This window comes from Odontomachus brunneus, unplaced genomic scaffold (assembly GCF_010583005.1).
Source record: "Odontomachus brunneus isolate Ranch 3 - 2012 unplaced genomic scaffold, Obru_v1 Obru_scaffold_040, whole genome shotgun sequence".
NCBI lineage: Eukaryota > Metazoa > Arthropoda > Insecta > Hymenoptera > Formicidae > Odontomachus > Odontomachus brunneus.
Window position 1 is genome coordinate 428,326 of NW_022639490.1, and position 21,164 is coordinate 449,489.

Here is a 21,164-nt window from a genome sequence, read left to right on the forward strand (position 1 = left end):
AAGTGGCGAATTTGCTACAGATGGAGAACTAAACATAATTTATTGCTTTAGCTACTTTTTTTGTTGCAGGAGCAGATTTTCTTGTTATCATAGCAAGGAAATTGCAGCTAATACAGCAAATTATGCTTAGTTTGTCTGCTATATGTAGCAGATCTTTTTTTCCGTGAATAACATTGTTACCTAATTCTGAACTTTCTTGTTGTTTTGCTTTTTAAATACAAATATTTAAACTTTCAACATAGAATATATGTATTCAATATATATTCCCTTTACATTAAATATTCGTATTTAAAGACCAAAACAATAAGAATGTTCAGAGTTAGGCGTCAGTGTCACTTGTGATTCTGTGCAACTAATACAACGTGAGCTTTGCAGAAAAAGTCATTATCTCCTCGGTGAAGTTTTCAAATACGGCATCCTCTCGATCTCAAGCAATCCGCGACGTTGTTAACTTTGTCATTAATTTCAATAATCGTGCGAGGCAATTCGCGAGAGGCCGAAACGAGGGGGAAAATACGGCCGGTAACGAGACAGGTGTACCGTAGATTGGTTTCCATTAATAACCCAATTCCAACGGGTGACGTCAACGTCCTTTCGCGCGGCGGGGAAGCAATTTTCGCGCGATAGAGTTAAGAGCTACGGCGGGCAATCCGGGAGGCGCGCGCGCGCGCGGCTTGTGAAGAGAGCGCGTCTTTCTATCGACGGCACGCTGCGCAGGAAGGGTTAAGGACGGGAGAGAGCGCGAATACGCGCGCGATTCATCAGCAGCGCATTTGTCCGTCGTCGAATGCGCGCACGTCGAAGATTACGCGCGCGCCCCGCGGCCTCGCGCGTCCTCGTTAAATAAAGGAACGGCGAGAGGAGGACGCGCGTCATTTCTCGCGTCGGAAGGACGCGCACCGGTAGTCCCCGTAATCACGCGTCCCCTTAACGACGCGCATTTTTAAAAGCCGGGCGAATTGCAGACGAGCCGCAGCTTTTGCGCAGCGTCACCTCACGAAATAGTCGCCGCGTGTAGGGGCGGCTTTTGCGCGGACCTGGCCGGCCACATGCCGGCTGTGGCAGCGTGACAAACGAGAAAACGAGGCGCGGCTTCCGCCACTCGGCCGGATACTTCCGCCGAGAGGGGGGGGGGGGGGGGAGGGGTGAGAAAGAGAGGCTTTTCCACGTCGTCGTCTGAGCGCTCATCCAGCCGCTCGTTATCCCGTCGCCGTTCCGCCGCGAGAGGATCCTTCGTGTAGGGTAAACCACGCCAATTATCGGCATCCCCGCCTTAGTCATTGACAGCTCCAGAAGAACCTGGCTTTTCTCGCGACCAACGGCATCTGCTCGCATTTTTAGCCGCGGAAATTTCTCCCGAGATCACAGAGTATGGACAAGAAATCTAACTGCGTTGGTCGTATGAAAAACCAGGTTTTTCTAGAGCGCCATTGACTAAGGGGGAAGTCGATAATTGTGTGGTTTACTCAACAGAGAAGTTCTTTGCCGTTTTGCAGACAATTATTGATTGAAGGAAATTCGCGAAGAAGCGACGCGGTGGGACGAGTAAAGTGCCATCCAAAGTGCTGTTAACACATATCTCATTTGTCTTTTTTGCTCACGATTGAAACATGTACACGGAGAAAAATAGTTTTGCTATTTTAGCAAAATCGTCGTTGCTACTGTATATTCGTAGTGACATCAAAAAAATTTAGTTGACGTAACTAATTTTACAAATTATTCGTTATCAGAGCAGAAGTAGTTTCGTTGCCAGGATAGAAAAAAATTTGAATGTATTTGTCCTAAGAATCACGTTAATTTCACGGAGAACAATAATTTGCTAGCCCAGCAAATTTTCTACTGCTCTAGCAAAATCTTTTGTTAAAGAGTACTAATCACTATTTGCTGGATATAATTTGCTGAATCTACAAATTATTTTGCTATAAGAACCACGATGGATTTATATAAGTTTTGCTCCGATAGCAAATAAATTTGCTAAGGATACATTATTTTGCATCAATAGCAAATTAACGTGATTCTTAGGATAAATACAGTCAATAAATTTTTTCTATTCTGACAACTACTAACTACTTCTGTTCTGATAACGAATAATTTGTAAAATTAGTTACGTCAACTAAATTTTTTTGATGTCATTACGAATATGCAGTAGCAACGACGATTTTGCTAAAAGAGCAAAATTATTTTTCTCCGTGTTGCTATCGATGCAAAATAATGTATCCTTAGCAAATAGATTTAGCAAATTATATCTAGCAAATAGTAATTAGTAATCTTAGCAAATCTTTTTGCTGTCCATATAATAACGAAAAGATTTTGCTAGATCAGCAGAAAATTTGCTGGGCCAGCAAATTATTTTTCTCCGTGCAGCAAATAGTGATTAGTACTCTCAGCAAATCTTTTTGTTGTTCATATAATAACGGAAAGGTTTTGCTAGACCAGCAGAAAGTTTACTGTGTGTGTGTATGTGCCAGTAAATTAATTTTTCTCCGTGTACCGTTTCGTTATTATCAATCGAATAGATTGATATGGCTAAGTGTCCGACGAACTCCCACGAAATCTTACACAGAAAAAAAGATTTGTTATATATGGACAATTAAACATAATTTGCTATATTAGTCACTTTTTCTTTGCTGCAGAAGCCAATTTCCTTGCTAGGATAATAAGAAAATCTGCTGCTGCAACAAAAAAGTTAAAGCAATAAATTATATTTGGTTGTCTATCTCTACACTGAGGGAAACATTACCTTAAAATCAACAAATATTTCTTTGATGGGTGCCATTAACATATTTACTTCAATCTAAATTTTCCTTATTTAAATCAAATATTATTTACTTGATTTAAGTAAACAATATTTAGTTTAAATAAAGAGAATTTAGATTTGAATAAATATGCTAATAATACCCATCAAAGAAATATTTGTTGATTTTAAGGTAATTTTTCCCTCAGTGTAGCAAATTTGCTACTTTTCTTACTGTAGAAGCAAATTTTTTTGTTATCATAGCAAGGAAATAGGTTCCTGCAGCAAAGAAAAAGTAGCTAACACAATTATGTTTAACTGTCCATATGTAGCAAATTAGTTTGCTGCTGCAGCAAATCCTTTTTTTCCGTGTAATAATTTCGGCGACCTCGAGTTCGACGGGGTTCGCCGTGAGAACTCGAATTCTATTCCACCATCGACACTCGATTCTCGTATATCGTTTAGAGCCGCGAAGAGACGAGTGGCAACCGCGTAGCCATATACGATATGCGAAAATCGAATGTCACGGTGGAATTTGAACGAACACGGCGATTCCCCTCAAGGGGGGGCCGGCTCTTCCGCACTAAGACTACGAAATAGGACTCGCGAAATCGATTCTGCGAAATATGCCGTCGCGGGGATGACGAACAGGGGTGAAATCGCGCCGCGATAGCGTCGCCGACGTCGTTTCCAGGACGGATCCAGGAGATCGTTACTCGCGCGGGGGACAGCAATATTCCAGCTTATATTTTCTGTCTTCTTCCCTTTCTCTCTCGTTTTCTTTATTTCCTCGACGAGCATCGCGGTATTAAGGCCGCAACGATGTGTTTCTCAGCCGGGAAGACCGGGATAAATCGATTGCCGGGCTGGCCGGTGCCGGGCGCGCTTATTTACGCGCCGCTTTTTATTGCGCGTCCGTAAATGGAACTCCTCGATAAAAATGCAAACGCCGGCAATTATAAGTTGTCCGATATCGGCGGCGAGCCGGCAAAGAGGCCGGGTCGCGCGCAAATCCCGAGGGCCTCCTCGAAAGAGGATCGTCGCGTTGTCTCGTAAATTCGTACCCCAAACTGCGGTAGGTATATATACATTCGGGACCCGCTCGCGCCCGCGGTTCCTTTTTTTTCGCCGCTGCAGAAATGCAACTGCGAAAAACGCATCGCTTCGATAGTCGGTATATCATCGCGCTGCGGATAACGCGAACGCGCGACGATAATTTCACCTTCATGTGCATCGCGAGGGTAACGAGCCGCCGCCGATCCGTTCTCGGATCTCGAGTTTTCGCAGTGACGCAAACACGGTTCTTTTTATAGTATACTTTGCGCATGAATAATTAATAAGACTGCAGCAAGATTTCGTGAGGGCGTCTTTAAGGTAACACGCGGCAGGAACCTGCGCGCGTGTTATTTCGCGAATTTGCATCTGCCTCCAGCGAAAACATCTCGCCGGTCGTTATTTCTTCCCGTCACTCCCGCAAGTGTTGAAATCGAACGTCTTGACGATTATTATCCGAATAGGAATTTCATTCTGTCGATTTTACTCTCTCGGAAGTGAGTCGATATGTTTCTGATTGAATCAGTGAAAGTATTTCACCGGCAAGCAGCGAGCATTCGTGACATCTCGTGGAAACAATCTCACTTTACTGCTCTATCTTGTATCTCCGAGAAGAAATAATTACATCCTGTTATGTAATTCCTGTATGTGAATTCTATCTCTATGTAGTCATAAGTAATCATATGTAATTATATATGTCTACATATAAATACTGAAGAAAGAAACAAACAGAAATGTTGTAATACAACAACAATTCTGTATATAATAATTCTGTTAAATACAATTAATTACTATATAATGTACAAATGTTGTACAAATACAATAATTAAAATAACTACTTGTGAATGTATCAGCTCGTGTACGAAGCAACGCTCAAGGGGACTGGAGGGTTAGATTGATAGAAAATCGTGCTTTTTTCACAATTTTTTATGACAAACTGAATGAATATGCGAAAGTGTTATTTTGACATGTATTTATACAATATATAAGAAAAAGAAAAATATAATTTTTATGAACAAATATTCAATATAAGTGTATGGTACATGAAGTTAAGATATATTTCGTTTTTCTTTTCAAGATCGTCATTTTGCAGTAATATCTTGACTCTCGGTGATTCAATTAAGCTGAATTTTAGAAAATTTCCGTAAACTTGTCGTTATCGGATGAACTACTATAATAGAAATTAAGTAAAAGTTAATAAAATTGCAAATATCTTAATGAAATATTATTAAAATTTTCAGTTCTTTTATAGAGTAAAAAAATTAATATTTCAAAATTAAAGAATTTCATGTTTGTCAGTTTGTCAGTGGTTCACCCAATAATGACAAGCTTACGGAAATTTTCTACCTAAAATTCAGCTTAATTGAACCACCGAGAGTCAAGATATTACTGCAAAATGACAACCTTGAAAAAAAACCTAAGTATATTTTAACTGCATGTACGATACACTTATATTGAATATTTGTTCATTAAAATTATATTTTTCTTCTCTTTATACGTTGTATAAATACACGTCAAAATGACACTTTTGCGTATTCATTCAGTTCGTCATAAAAAATTGTAAAAAAACAAGCACGATTTTCGGGCAATCTGATCCTTCAGTCCCATTAAGGAAATGCTGAAGTTTTACTGACAGAATATTGATATTTTTTTGCAAAATTTACGTCGTATTGGTTGCAAGAGTTACAAGTGCTTTTACGCAATGAAAGTACGTGCAAAAATAAATAGGAGCATTAATCATTCATCAAAAATTCATCAATATGTGATAGAAACAAAAAAATTTAATGTAAAATTTGAAGCTATCAGCATAATTTGTCTAATCCAAAAGTTCCGCGGCTCACCGAAAATTTTCACTCGACGAGTGTAGAGAGTTCAGAGAGTAAAGAATCCATTCTATATGAATAAAGAATCACTCGAGTTCGAATAACTCGATTTTTCGATTGGAATTTTACTGTAAAAAATTTAAAATACTGATTATACTTGAAAGAGCATTAAAATTCGTTTCCACGTCCGTTTATTTGCGTTCTTCAGGCTGATTTCGCGAATCAATACTTTCATTATCGAAATCATTAATTATAATTTCGAAATGGACGATTCGTCATGGGAACGCGTGTGCGGCGGTTTGAATCTGTCAAAATGTTAAAACTGCGTCTGTGATAAGTTTCACGCTTGTTCCTTTCAATAGAAGACGCGATAGAAGAGCCGAGTAGGTGACTCGCTGCTTGACTTCTTTCCTTCCTATTGACTTCCTTCATTCGTGAGGCAAAACTTAACCTTGATGCGAACAGCGGGGCCACAGAAAGCGAGAGCGAGGGAATAAAGAAAACAAGCGACTTTCGCCCCCTCGATACTTGGCGTGACACATCAGTATTCCGTAGCCGTGCCGGCCGTTCGTCTCGCGAGACAAGAATTCAAACCATTCCGATCGAATTTTCCGCCGGTTCACGGAGCGAGAATTTACGATGACTCGCCCTTCTGCGAAAACCCTGCACGAGAGAACCTTTCCGTCCTCCCGCCTGTCGCTTAATTGCCATCGAAACAATAAGGAGTCGCGAAAACTTTCCTGGCCGATGTTCAATTTGGCACGTCGGGGACGATCGCGGTTTCGTCGAATTGTGGGGAAACTTCGCGCATCAAATTTAATTGTATAGTAAATCTAGGACGCTGTCGACACGCGTCGATATGTTAGATTACGAAGCGGTTGACGTAATTGAGAATCGTGTAATTGTTGAAGAACCATTCTCAAACCGAGGATAGCTTAAAAAACGTTATATCCATAGTACAAGAAATATAAATTGCATAGAATTATTGCAACTATTAAGTTGCACTTTATTTAAAAAAGTTATTGTTCCTGCCTGCGTCTCGCGATGAAATAATATACAGACTGATTCAGGACGCATGTAACAAACCTTGATAAATTGTTTAGGAATTTCATTTTGAATAGAAAATTTCAGATGAACATAAATTCTGTTCTCAATACTTACATACTCGAGTAAATGTAACTAGCCGGTCTAAGTGAAAAAAACTAGTAGTTAGCTAGTACAGGCTAGATAAAATGTTTTAGCTCGTTACTAATTAATCACTGATTGATAATTCACTAAAATACAGAATCGGGTTTGTGGTCTAGCCATTGTTCAGCTATTACATATTAAATAAAGAGTACGTATTAAATATAGAGTAGATATGTGACGCTGTCTATTCTAAAATACATAATCGAGTTTGTGGGCTAGCCGTTGTCTAGACATTATATAGAGTAGATTTGTGGCATTGTCTATTCTAAAATACACAATCTAGCTACTATATCACCACCAGCATTTAAAAAGAAAATTAAGTAGCAAATTGCGGTTACGTTAATTTCATAAAAATCTCAACAACACAGAACTGAGTGCAACATTATTGGCTAGCAACCATTTATGGTTTTTTATCTTACAAATGTAATTTCCTTTGTTTAATCATCAGCTTATTCCCTTATCAGCTTATTTCCTTTGTTTAATCATCAATTTATTTATCTAACCACTAAAAGAAGTAAGCGTTACATTACTGGCTAGTAGTGATGTTATGTAACAAATTTATTATCTCGTGGCTAGAGATTCAATTTCTATTAGAATAGTTACAGAAGTTTTTGAATTTTGCTGCTACCATAGCATGCTTGGTAGGAAATGATCTTTAGAGATTAAAACAATACAGAAGAACGCGCAAACAGCAATTATTTACTATTCAGTTTTATGATAAATATTCAAAATGTACTCCCCTCATGAGCTTGAATGTTGCATGAATTAAAAAATCGTATAAATGATACAGTAAATTATTTATACGAATCTTACTTGTATTTCGTAATGTCATAAACAATTTCATGAATAAATGATGCTTGCATATTCTTTTAGTTTATTTTTACTTTTCCAAAGTCATCATTATTTATATGAATTTTATTTGTATTTCGTAATATCGCAAACAATTTCATGGATAAATGATGCTTGCATATTCTTCTATTTTATTTTCGTTTTTCACCTTCCACAAGTGTGCGACTTGATAACCATGATAACAGCAAAATTTTAAAACTTTTAATTACGTAAATATTAGTAAGTTAATAGGACATATATATGTGATTGACTTTCTAAACAACTTGTCAAAATTTGTTACTTTCGTCCTGACTTATTCTGTATGATATGTTATATAATATGTTAATAAGACGACTTTATTTATTAACTTTTTGTATGATTCGCTATTTTCCGTTAACGTGGTGCGATTCGTTGGTTTCTGATATTCCTTTCCTCACGTTTGAAACTTGTCTTTTTCACAAAACACGAAAGAGAGCATGAATTATCGACTGTTTTGGCTGTCTCTAAAATGATCCACGAATCACACGGGGAGGATCAAATTAATGGCTAAATCACGTAATGGAGCGCTCGAGCGTGTCTCATTGTCTGTAGGTCACGTGATCTCGGGAACGGTAATGTCGCGTGTACACAAGTGCCGAGCGATCATAACAGTCCTTGAGGCGACAGTAAAGGGATCGGGAGACGTGGCGCGCGTGATTTCCGATTTTCCGAGTCGATTTTTTGAAGCGTACGCGAGACGCGTTATGTTATTTCGCACGTGCAATCGTCGTGCTACGGTCGTCTGGAGCGGTGGCAGCATCCTTGGATCGTGAAGGTAACTACACTGAGAGAAAAATGGTTGGTATTTGTAACTATAATCATACAGAGAAATAATTACTATAAATTATGGTCAACCCGAGTCGAAATTTTGATGCTACTTTGACGCTCTTAAGGATAGTTTGCGCTCACTTAGGCGGTTTATAGCCCAGGTAAAACCTACTTTGACGATATTGATACACATTAACTTCTCTTTTGAACCTTTAACTCTACCTTGTTAAAATTTTAACGTTACTTTGATGCTCTTAAAAATAGTTTGAGCCTACTTAGATAATTTACAACCTAGGTGAAACCTATTTTGACGATATTGACACTCATTTTCGAGTCGAAATTTTGACTCTATGTTGAACCTTGAATTGTACACCGCAGTAGCAGCTAAAATAGCAAAATAAATTTAATTCTAGTGATATAATTTACTCCTACTTTGACCCTGATGATGTCTGAAATATATGCAACAAATAAAATGTATATTTTGTATGCTATTTGACGTTTCTGTTTCGTTATTTATTAAATTTTTTAAATATTCCTATAAAATATATATATTCTATGTAGGAGCTAAAATTTCAATAGAGGCTCGCAACTGAACCTACTTTGCTTCCTAAGATCTTACTATTATACAACCTACTTTGACGCTAAAGAAAGTGAAAGCGAAAATTTCAGACATCATCAGGATCAAAATATGAGTAAATAATATCATTAGGATTAAACCTACTTTGCTATCTTAGCTCCTACTGCGATGTAGAATACAAGGTTCAACATAAGGTCAAAATTTCGACTCGGGAAGACAACCATTTTTTAGTCAATTGTATTATAATTTTAGTAATAATAATCTTATATGCATGTTACTACTATTATTTTCGTGTTGGGACAACCAAAAAATATAGTTGCGGCCAAATTGGGTCCAATTGTAAAAATTGTAAAGATATAATTTATAATAATTATTTCTCTATATGATTATAGTTACAAATACCAAACATTTTTCTCTCAGTGTGCTACTCTTTACATCTTCAGTGGTTTAAAAGATGAATAAATTGTCCCGTGCCTTTATACCGCTAATATTGTTGACATCTGTCTATAACTAATCGAAAAACTTGCTTTCTTTGCTTCAGGTCTGATGGACTTTGTGGCCACACACGATGAGTGTGATTCCCGGAGGTGCGGTTTCGGAGGATACGGATGCTGCACCGGAGGATCCGGTTCAGGCATCCGAGCAGGATCGGCTCGAAGATAGGTTTAAAAAGAACGACGGGTAGGATGGGCCGATTTTAGCCTAAAAAGTGTAACGTAAGTTGTACACGTAATCTTATGTTTTTTGGATCACGGAGTACGATGATAGCATTTTTATCCACCTTCAAAGCCGTGGGAAAGTGGTCAAAACTCACTTTAAAAGTGACAAAAGAAGTCACTTTTAATAGTTAATTCGATTAGTGACGGTTTTGTTCCAATTATTTAAGTACTTGTATTAGAGTTTCCATTATTTAATTACTTGTATTATAATTTCAATTATTTGTACTCAGTTTTATAACTTTTTCACTAGAAATTAAAGAAACATTTAAAAAATACTAAGTTTCCTTACAAGTAAACCTACCCAAAAGGTATACTTCGATTTCTTTCTAATTTGGCACAAATGTAGAAGTGCAAAAAATATTTAGATCATATTTTTTATTTTGAGTTTCACGAGCAGTTTATAGTTTTTTTAATGTTCTCACTCTTATTATCAACAAATACAATAAAAATGCATCGTATTCAGCGACCCAAAAAATATAAGATTACGTTATAATTTACATTAAGCTAAAGTCAGCTCATTTTACTTATCGCCTTTTTCCGTATTCTTGTATTTTATTTTTTGCGATCGAAAACTAGATCATAGTTATTCAAGTAAAAAGTTACGGCGGTTGCAAAATGTTAATACACACACACGCACGCGCCACGCGTACACACACACACACACACACAAAACATACACGTGCTAATGTCTACGCATATTTTCTTTGTTAAATCGTTAAGTCTCGTATCTAATGTTGACATATCTTTTGTTCCAGAATTTTAGCAGAACGCGGCCGATCCTGAGTTCCCGATAATCGGTGAGTCAGAAACAGGGTGATGAGTTTATTGTGATTATTGTGTACAAGAAATCAATGCGATTTACTTAGCTTAGAGTTTCTTTCTGCATGTACACTGAGAGGAGAAAAAATTTTCACACATAAAAACTCTTACCACTAATTATAGTCACGTCTGATAGATTTTTTGTCGCTCTAACAAAAAAGAAGTAGTAGTTAAGTATTTATTACGAAAACTATTTAAAAGTTAAATATTTACTACAAAAATTATTTTAATATGCTATTGCGACCAAACTAGTACTAAACACTTCTCTCAGTGTTGGGTTTTATATGTATGTGTATTTGTTTCACAAATAAACTACTTGAGACAATAAGGGGATTGTTTCTTTAAACAGTCATCTTATTTATCAGAAATACCTAAACTATTAAAACTATTGAAACATATTTCTTTCTTAAAGATTCCTGATATTTTTTTTCAATTCATTTAATGTAATCCCCCAATTGTTTCACGTAGTGCAAAATGCACATAATAATTGTGCACCACAATTCGAGATTAAAATTGCTCCATCACAGGCGGAATTCGCGGTTACTTACTTTATTCGCGATAAATTCTCTGCTTTATAAAACAGATGATCTGATTATTCACAGTTCAACTTTATGCTTAAGATCCTGAAATTTTGAAGCTACATGTCTAATAAAGTAGCTCTTGGAGCATTTGAAAATTGACTAAAAATTAACTAAAAAGCAAAATCAACTAAATTGTTAAGACAAAAATACTAGATATCAGTTTTGCAACTGTCACGATCGCCAATTTTCTCTATTTTTCGCACGTGCCGGATTATAATGCCATTCTGATCGAAATCCACTGCGAAATTCAATACGTATATTTATTATTTTCTTTCAAAAGTGAAAATTCTTGCGCAAGAAGAAGAAACAAGATATCTTCATTCTCTCTCTCTCTCTCTCTCTCTTTGTCTTGTTAAAATAATCTTTAGTTCGCGATTCTTTCCACGAGATTCGTAACTCGAGAGTATATCTCCGAAGAATTTTACACGTGCATTTCATAGAATCGTTAAAGCATTAAAGCGCCGTTAAGATAATCGTGGTCGCAAGTGCAGTGAACGGAACTGAAGTGAAGCGAAGTAAGCGAAGTGCGACCGACCGACGTGGGATGATTACTGGACGCGGAGGAGGTTGGACAGATGCGGAGCGACATCGTTCGAGGTGTAGCGATAGATCTCATCGGACTGAACGTCGTTGGATATCAAGGCACAATGGTGAGTGTACAATTTTCACGCTCACGAACCGTCATATTACGTAGTGCATGTATAATGTAGCGCAGATAACGTGTAAATCGCATTGACTACCGGTGAGGAGAGTCATCGTACAGTATAGTTCTCGAAATTATATAGCTTTAGCTGCAATAAGTAGTACGAAATAATTTATTGAACTATTATTGGATTATGTAATGAATAATTTCAAAATTTTCAGGCAAAATGAAACGATTATACTTTTATTTCATGAAACAATGTAATGAAACAATCTATCCTTTTGATTTATGATCTGCCATCTTTCGCATACACTGGCTGCGTTCAGCAAAGAAAGCTGCTTTGCAGCTGTTGTAAAATTCGTGAATTTGATTGATATATGCTCTTAGATTCAGTCAAGATCAAAAACATACACTAACCAGATCCATGAATTTTATGACAGTTGCAAGCAGCTTTCTCTGCTGAACGCACATACATAGCTATTGTTTCATATAATTATTAAATAAATGAGTAATTTCGAGTATTTTGAGTAAAATAATATGATAATGTTTTTATATCGTCATAATTTTATAAAACAATGGCTGCGTTCAGCAGAGAAAGCTGCTTCCAATTCATAAAATTCATGGATTTGGTTGGTATGTTTTTGATCTTGGCTGAATCTAACAGCATATATTAATCAAATTTACGCACATAACCTAATATTAATTCTACATACGGGTCTCATACAGTTGATACCTATATATAGCATATAAAGACAAAATTCACATATGAGTTATATATAATTTATATGTAATTATATGTAATTTTATATAAACAATATATACATATTGTAAATTTTATAATATGTATAAAATATTTTATAATATGTATTATATGTATTTTATAATATGTATTATATGTATAATTTATTATGTATAATATGTCAAATTTTTATATGTAAATTTTATATACATATTTTTTTCTCTCTTTTTGCTTGAATGTTTTCAAAAACAATAGAGTACATTTAGTTGCAAAACGGTCTAGACATAATGAAGTTGGAACTCCACCAAAGTGTCAAAATTGAGGATCAATACCGACTGGTTTACACAGTAATTGTATCATTAATTAGTGTTATTATTATTTATTATTATTAATTATACTTCTACTAAGTAAGCCTGTCGATACTGGCCCATAATTTTGACAGTTTGGTGTCATTCAAATTCGCCTATATAGTAGTCGTCACCATGTCAACTTCTCTGAGTGCAGGGATTTGCTTCCACTTGGAAAGCATTAAAATCGCGTTCAGTCGACGCGTCATTACGCCGTTAAAGCGCGACCGGTCGATTACCGTCGTCGCGGACGTTTAAGCGTCGATGATAAATCCGTTCGCGTCCATTTACGCGTTTGCTTATCTATCCATCAACGCTAACGCCTTTTTCTCGGTCCTCTCGTCGAGTCTCCGCGACCCTCTGCTATATTACTTTTAATTGAATTCCCGCGATGAAATTTCATCCCCGACTCACTCACTTACTCATTCTCTCTCTCTCTCTCTCTCTCTCTCTCTCTCTCTCTCTCTCTCTCTCTCTCGCTCTCGCTGTATTAAGTCGAGAGACCATTTCATTGCCATCCTACCTCCCGGCTCAACCCCGCCCGCGTCTCTCTCTTTCCGCGTCTGTGCCAGTCAGCGAAGGAGCCAACTTCTCAGACAATCGCGCCTACGTGCGCGCTCGGAGCGAAAGTCTCTCTGAATGAGGCGCCGAAAGTATAGCTGCCGAAACGGATCGCGCACGCACAGCAACGTCCATTCCCCTCGGAAGCGCGTCTACGTCGCGCGAGGTGCGGCCATGCAGGTGGAAGAATACATCTCGGCGATTGTTCGCGTCTCAACGCCGCGACGCGCCGCGGTGCATACTCGAGAAGTATTGTCGAAGCTTGCACGCAGATTCATTCACCTCCGCCCCGCGCGCCCCGCAAATATGACGCATACGACGTGTGATGCACGGCTCGCGAGATTATATTGAATCACACTCGAACGATTTATCCCCGGTGGCCTCTGCGCGTGTAACTTGATTGTTTTTAATCTGCCCCAACTCTCCTCGTTGAAGCGTGGAGAGCTTTTACTTCAATCCGATTTGAGACTTGGATTACGTCGCGAACCATCATTGATATTAAAGTTTCAGACTCTAATCTGAATTTGTTGCAGCGAAATTTCACTCACAGAGCAAAGTGACCATCGAGTCACGTCAATTCGCGTGAGATCTAAGTGGGTTATATATAATTTATATATAATTATACACACGTATAATTAAAGAAGTTTCCCGAGTCGAAATTTTGATCCTATGTTGAACCTTGAATTCTACCGCAGTAGGAGCTAAGATAGCGAAGTAGGTTTAATTCTAATGATATAATTTACTCCTACTTTGACCCTAATGTCTGAAATTTCCGCTTTCGCTTTCTTTAGAGTCAAAGTAGGTTGTGTAATAGTAGGATCTTAGGAAGCAAAGTAAGTTCAGTTGCGAATCTCTATTGAAGCTTTAACTTCTACTTAGAATATATGTATTTTATAAAAATATCGAAAAAATTTAATAAATAACGAAACAGAAACATCAAATAACATACAAAATATACATTCTATTTGTTGCATATATTTCAGACATCATCATGGTCAAAGTAAGAGTAAATTATATCACTAGAATTAAATCTATTTTGCTATCTTAGCTCCTACTGCGGTGTACAATTCAAGGTTCAACATAGGGTCCAAATTTCGACTCGAAAATGAGTGTCAATATCGTCAAAATAGGTTTTAGACCTAAGTTGTAGATTACCTAAGTAGACTCAAACTATTTTTAAGAGCGTCAAAATTTTGACAAGGTAGAGTTAAAGGTTCAAAAGAAAAATTAATGAGTATCAATATCGTCAAAATAGGTTTCATCTAAGTTGTAGATTATCTAAGTAGGCGCAAATTATCCTTAAGAGCGTCAAAATAGCATCAAAATTTCGAGTCGGGGTTGGCAAAATGATAGAGGAATTTTCAGTTCAGTTTGACCCAATCTACACACAAAAAAATGATTTAGTAATATCAGCTGAACCGTAATAGCTGATTCAAACTTAGTCAAAAGGCTAATCGTTTAGCTGTCACTGTTAAGAATTGGCTATGACAGCTAAGATGCATTCGCTATGAAATACAAATATATTAGGTGACATTAAAAATGCACATTATTTCAAGTAGCTAAGAAAACGGCAGTTATTCCTAAATTTCTTATCATATGCATATATTAAAGAAGTTTGCCGTACAGCTACAATCATTTGTTACACTCATTTATTTCTAGCAGCTAATATTTCTCGCTGTAGCGCCTAAGTTTAACAGCGAATAAATTTAGTTTCGGTAGTATCGACATTAACTATTCCTATTTCAATAACACATTTTATCTGCCACAACATTTTTTAGCTCTGGAAGCTAGTTCTTTTTTTGCGTGTAGAGTGCGAAGTCTTACTACCTAAATTTCTCGGAGTGGAATCTCGCTCAAAACGAGCGAAAGATGGTAGTATTTCCGCTCGAAATTGCAAGAGTGAATGTTTCACTGGAGCTTAAAGTGGAGTTTGATTCCATACGAGAATGTTTCAGTTATGATTAAAGTGAATATGTTCCTGTGATGGTGGAGCACACCAGATTCGCTTTTCAATTTCGAGAGGAAATATTCACTCGACAATTTAGAGTGGAGAAACTCCATATCAGTGGAGCGCTATATCAGTAAAAAATCGCTTAAATTCGAATGATTCGGTGATCATTCTGCTCTCTGAGCATTTATTAATTTATTCCTAAATTTCTTATTATATGCATATATTAAAGAAGTTTGTCGTATAGCTACAATCATTTGTTACAGTCATTTATTTCCAGCAGCTAATATTTCTCGCTGTAGCGCCTAAGTTTAACAGCAAATAAATTTAGCTTCGGTAGCATCGACATTAATTTTAATATCGACATTAGCTGTCCCTATTTCAATGACACATCTTATCTGCCACAGCTATTTTTTAGCTCTGGAAGCTGTTCTTTTTTGCGTGTACTTGTACACCGCGGCTTTTCCGTGAGTTACCTGACACCGTATAATTGGCAATGTTCTCGCGTATATTTCCGACAGTTCTTGGCTTTCCGGTCATGAACGCCCGCGTGCCCTGCGTAAATGAGAAATTAGGAGCAACGCACTTGCTCGCTCGCACACGCTCGCGCAGGCTAATCAAGCGACGCAGTTAAGTAATTGTTACGGCTGCGGCGGTCTCGACGACGATAACAACGACAGGTGCGATTAACGAGCGTTTGACTGGAGTTTGGGGCTGAACCGACCGCTAATTAAATTAATTTCAAGATACCTCCTCCCGGCCCCCGTCTCTCTTTTCCCGCTTAAAGCGTCGCTCTCTACGCGTCGTTTGCGAAATTACGGTCGCGACGGAACGGCCGACCAATCGGTCGATCGAGGAACTGGATCCCCGATCTTGAGCTCTCGATTCGGGCTGACAGAACGACGCACAATGCGTGGCCGTTCTTGCACGGCGTGTTGCGCCGCAAAAAGCCGCACACAACGAGCGCTTTGGATGCATTCGCGGCCGGGAGTTAAGCCTTCCTATAAGTCTCCACGCGCACGTGCGCTCGACACGTCGAAATTATTCTCGCTCGTTCAGCAAACCTACGGAATTTCGTCCAGACCCCAGAGGGAGCAATGTAAGAAACACTAAAGCGAATATTCTGTGATTACATTGACAATACAGGGAATCGTACACTGTACAAAATTTGTGTAAAATTCCATGTAATTATGAGACCAAGTATTACAGTTGTAAATTTACACAATGTATCAAAATGTGTCTTTCGTCTATATAAATATATTTTCATGCGATAATTACGTGTGTAAATTTACATCTATAATAATTGGTCTCAAAATTATCCACTATAATAGATGTAATTTTAACAAAATTTTTTACAGTGTAACTGAGTAAGCTCTCTCGATAGATCGGGCATAAGAAACGCGGGAAAAAAATAAATATAGACGCTCAATCTTTCACTGAGAGAAATCATCTGATAAAAAATTAATAAACACATATTTCTGATCAAATTCCGATCAATTTTTATATCCGATTAAATTTTATCGAATACTTTCGATCATAATGACATTTTATCAAATAAACCAATATTTTTCATCGGATGTTTCCTGATCGGATACAAAAATTTATCAGTATTTTGATCGGAAATATCTGTTTGTTAATTTTTTATCGAATAATTTCGCTCAGTGTTGCGAAGCCTTTCGGCAACCGACTGTAGGTGAATGTCCTAATTACTAACTAAGTAATTTTCTCGTGAAAATAAATAAATTAATTAATAATGTATATGTTAAGAGAATGCCGGACATGAAAAGATTACCGATATAACATTGACTTTTTTCTGCAAAGTTTACGACTTGTTGCTTGCACAGAATTACAAACGCTTTTACACAACAAAAGTGCATGCAAAAATAAATTGGAGCATTGCTCAATATGTGACGAAAACGAAAAAAATGTTTAAATTTAAATTTTGAGCTGTCAGTTAGTGCAATATTTGTTTAATGCAAACATTCTGCAGGTTGTACATACCGAAACTGTGGGTGATCCAATCAGGAAAATTTCAAAGATCACTACTACACTTTCAGAATTTAGTTTCGATGTCAAAGATACGAAAAATTTGCAGAAAAGTTTATGATTACATGCGGTTAAGTTTTCCGACAACTATGATAAAGTAGAGCGAAAAATTAGTTCACGAATATTTACTTTTACATCGCACTTTTACATCGTCCAAATATTCAAAGTGTACATATATATATATATGCACACACACATACACACACACACACACACACACACACACATATTATAGTTTCCTCATCGCCCACGCAACTCGCAACGACGATAATCACTGAACAAAGACGAAGAAATCGTAAAGAAATCGTCGTAACGCCCGAATTGCTTTCCTACGCGTAATAGCAATAATTAAAGAAGAACCAAATAAAGAAGTAATAATACTCGAATATTAAATGGTAGTGTTAAAATAATATCTATTCGACAATCGTGTGATAATATCCGCGAGTGGATAATAACGAAATAATGATCGAATAATCGGTAATAACAATGTCTGGGCTCTAACAAAAACTCTAGGCTAAACAAAGTCTAGGTCGTAACGGCGCGTTCGGGCGAGACTCAGTGGCGCTTGGAGAGGCGCGCGGCCGGATTATGTAAACATCGAGATAACACCATAACACCAGTCACGCCATAACACTATCAACCGTCGAGGCGAACGCATTGGGAGCTATCGCGTTATTTTCTAGATTATTCCGCGCCGATTTTTAATACCGCGTTTCGACTCCGCGACAACTAAGACACATCAAGACGCGTACTCGTCACACGAGCAGGTGTTGCGAGCTTTAACGCGGCGAGTAACTACCGCATTTAATTTACATTTCTACGCGTTTCATTTATTTGTTAAAAAGAGAAACGTCGCGATTGAATCCCTCAATGCTAATCAGATATTATCATCATCATCCATTAATTAATCGGGTATTATTACTTCTTTATTCGGTTATTATTTATTTATTTTTATTACGCACTGGGAAGGAATTCGAGCGTGCCGTTATAATTTCTCTTCCTTCGACTCTAAGGAGATGCTGCGCCGGAGGATCCGGCTCGGGCCTGGCAGAGTCGGCGCGAAGGTTCACTGATTTATATTATATTAATTAGAAATTGATTAATTGATTAATTGCATTTATATTAATTAGAAATTTTATATAATTACATTTATATTAATTAGAAATCTGACAAAAGGAAATTCTTTTGCTTGAAATCGAGTTTCTTAATACCTCCATTGTCGTGTAACTAATTAATACTAAATTAAATCTACTTTCTGTTGCAGAGACGAGGCAAGCGTCCTGACTCTAAGGGGCTGCTGCGCCGGAGGATCCGTCTCGGGCCGAGCAGGGTCTGCTCGAAGGTGAGCATCACTAATTAGCATTTATAATTAGAAATTCGACAAGACTGATAATTTTGTTACACAAAATTGAGATAATTTGAATTGAGTCAAAGATCGCGTTAAATTGTAATTAAATGCGGGGAGAATTTTTCTGGGTAACATCGCCACTTGAAAGATGTTGATTTGTTCTGACTAAGAGATTTATTTGCAATGTCAAGAAAAAGAAAGTGGAATATTTTAGAGTGAATGCACTCCGAAAAATTCTCCCAGCGTGAAAAATATCGCGCTTATTTTTTTTTTTTAATCTTTCAAACTTCTTCACTCAAATCGACATCAATGCACGAATCTAATCGGCGAAACGGCATTTTTCTGTTCCAGAAACGAAAGCAGAACGTGGCTGCCCTGATCGGCGGTTCGGTGAGTCAAAACAAGAAACATTAATAATAGAAAGACAAAAAGTCTTTCGATGTAGTGCATACTTAATCAATGCGATTTACTTTGCTGTAGTTATAGTATGCGTATGTGCCGTCCAATAAAAAGCACTCTGCTCGAAACATTTGGAAGATCGCTTTTTTAAAGAATAATTTAGTAATGCATATTCTACATAAATTTGACAAATAAATTTTCAAGTAGTTTTTTCCCAATGTACGTATATTTATTAACTGATTAACTTACATTATTGACTGGTCGACGATTTTTGTCGGAGGAAATTTTGATTAATCAAACTCCAACACTATCTGGTAGATGCTTAAAGTATTGAGTATACTCTGAACATTCAAAGTTTTGTAAAATTATTCAGTTTTATTGAATGCGATCTTCCAGGTGTCTCGAGCAGTGTGCCAATGCGCAAAAAAATTGCGTCACAAAAATGCGCGATCACATCACGCGCGTCATAGATCTTCCGCCGATCGTTAATTTTCTTAATTTTCTCTCGTACGTGAGCTTGAATCACATTTCATAAAGTAGAGTTCGTGCTTCGTTATTAAGTAGAATTCGATATCGTGCGGCAATCCAACACGATTATATAAACTGCTTGCAAAATTAATTTCACGATCGTCGGAAAATTTTCAGGTTTCAATTTTTCACTTAGAGTTATAGTTTCCTAACGCGATACACAATAGAGGACAATGCTAGCAAGCGTTGATCCCTCGCGAAAAACGCGATTTACACAAGTCAGACATGCGAGCAGTTGTTTGTTTACTTACGCGGCACGCGACAAGTTCCATCGAACGAAGACAGACGTCTCACACGGTAACATTTTTTTCGCGTGAATTTTGAATAGAATCTTTATCTCTATCGTCACAATTTTCATAGTTTTTGATTTTTCATTCACGCTCGCGTTTGCGATTATTAATTTGATAAGTTTGCGAATTTCACCGGATTGTATTTGCGGAAGAGTCGCGAGCGAACTTCGCAGAAATATTGCGGAGTTGTTATCCGCAAAAGTATTGCGGAGCTGTTATCCGCAAAAACATTGCGGAACTATTATCCGCAAAAACATTGCGGAACTATTATCCGCAAAAGTATTGCGGAGCTGTTATCCGCAAAAACATTGCGGAACTATTATCCGCAAAAACATTGCGGAACTATTATCCGCAAAAGTATTGCGGAGCTGTTATCCGCAAAAACATTGCGGAACTATTATCCGCAAAAACATTGCGGAACTATTATCCGCAAAAGTATTGCGGAGCTGTTATCCGCAAAAACATTGCGGAACTATTATCCGCAAAAACATTGCGGAACTATTATCCGCAAAAGTATTGCGGAGCTGTTATCCGCAAAAACATTGCGGAACTATTATCCGCAAAAACATTGCGGAACTATTATCCGCAAAAGTATTGCGGAGCTGTTATCCGCAAAAACATTGCGGAACTATTATCCGCAAAAACATTGCGGAACTATTATCCGCAAAAACATTGCGGAACTATTATCCGCAAAAGTATTGCGGAGCTGTTATCCGCAAAAACATTGCGGAACTATTATCCGCAAAAACATTGCGGAACTATTATCCGCAAAAACATTGCGGAACTATTATCCGCAAAAGTATTGCGGAGCTGTTATCCGCAAAAGTATTGCGGAGGTGTTATCCGCAAAAACATTGCGGAATTGTCTTCGCAAAAGTATTGCGGAGCTGTTATCCGCAAAAATATTGCGGAGCTGTATTGCAGCCTACTACGCTGCACCATCGAAACGTTACATTAGGGATATTCCGTGTCGTACGTAAGAATTTCGTACAAATTACTTCGCCCACGTGTCGAAAGATTTCGCGAGATCGGCCTTCGATTCGCGTCGCGTGTTCCTTTCGCTCGCGGATTCCGTTTTCTTCGTAAGCGATTCGCGTCGCGCGTATATCAAAGCGATACATTACAACTCGATCGGGCCGTTGCTGAATTCGTCGCACATACTCGTCGTTTATCCGAAAGGCCGACA

The 21,164-nt window shown here is 37.6% G+C and overlaps 1 protein-coding gene and 1 long non-coding RNA gene across 5 annotated transcripts in view; one reads left to right on the forward strand and one right to left on the reverse strand.

The window, feature by feature from the left end:
* The window catches only part of LOC116844221 (protein prickle-like), a 281,484-nt gene that overhangs the window by 152,254 nt on the left and 108,066 nt on the right, over positions 1-21,164 (reverse strand). The gene's annotated exons all lie outside the window — the stretch shown is intronic.
* On the forward strand, positions 8,160-10,546 carry LOC116844224. 2 transcript variants are annotated; one of them, XR_004378050.1, is made up of 3 exons: positions 8,160-8,463; positions 9,552-9,726; positions 10,485-10,546. It is a non-coding gene; the product is annotated as an uncharacterized LOC116844224 (long non-coding RNA). The 2 variants fall into 2 exon arrangements; XR_004378051.1 differs by having other exon boundaries at positions 8,160-8,440.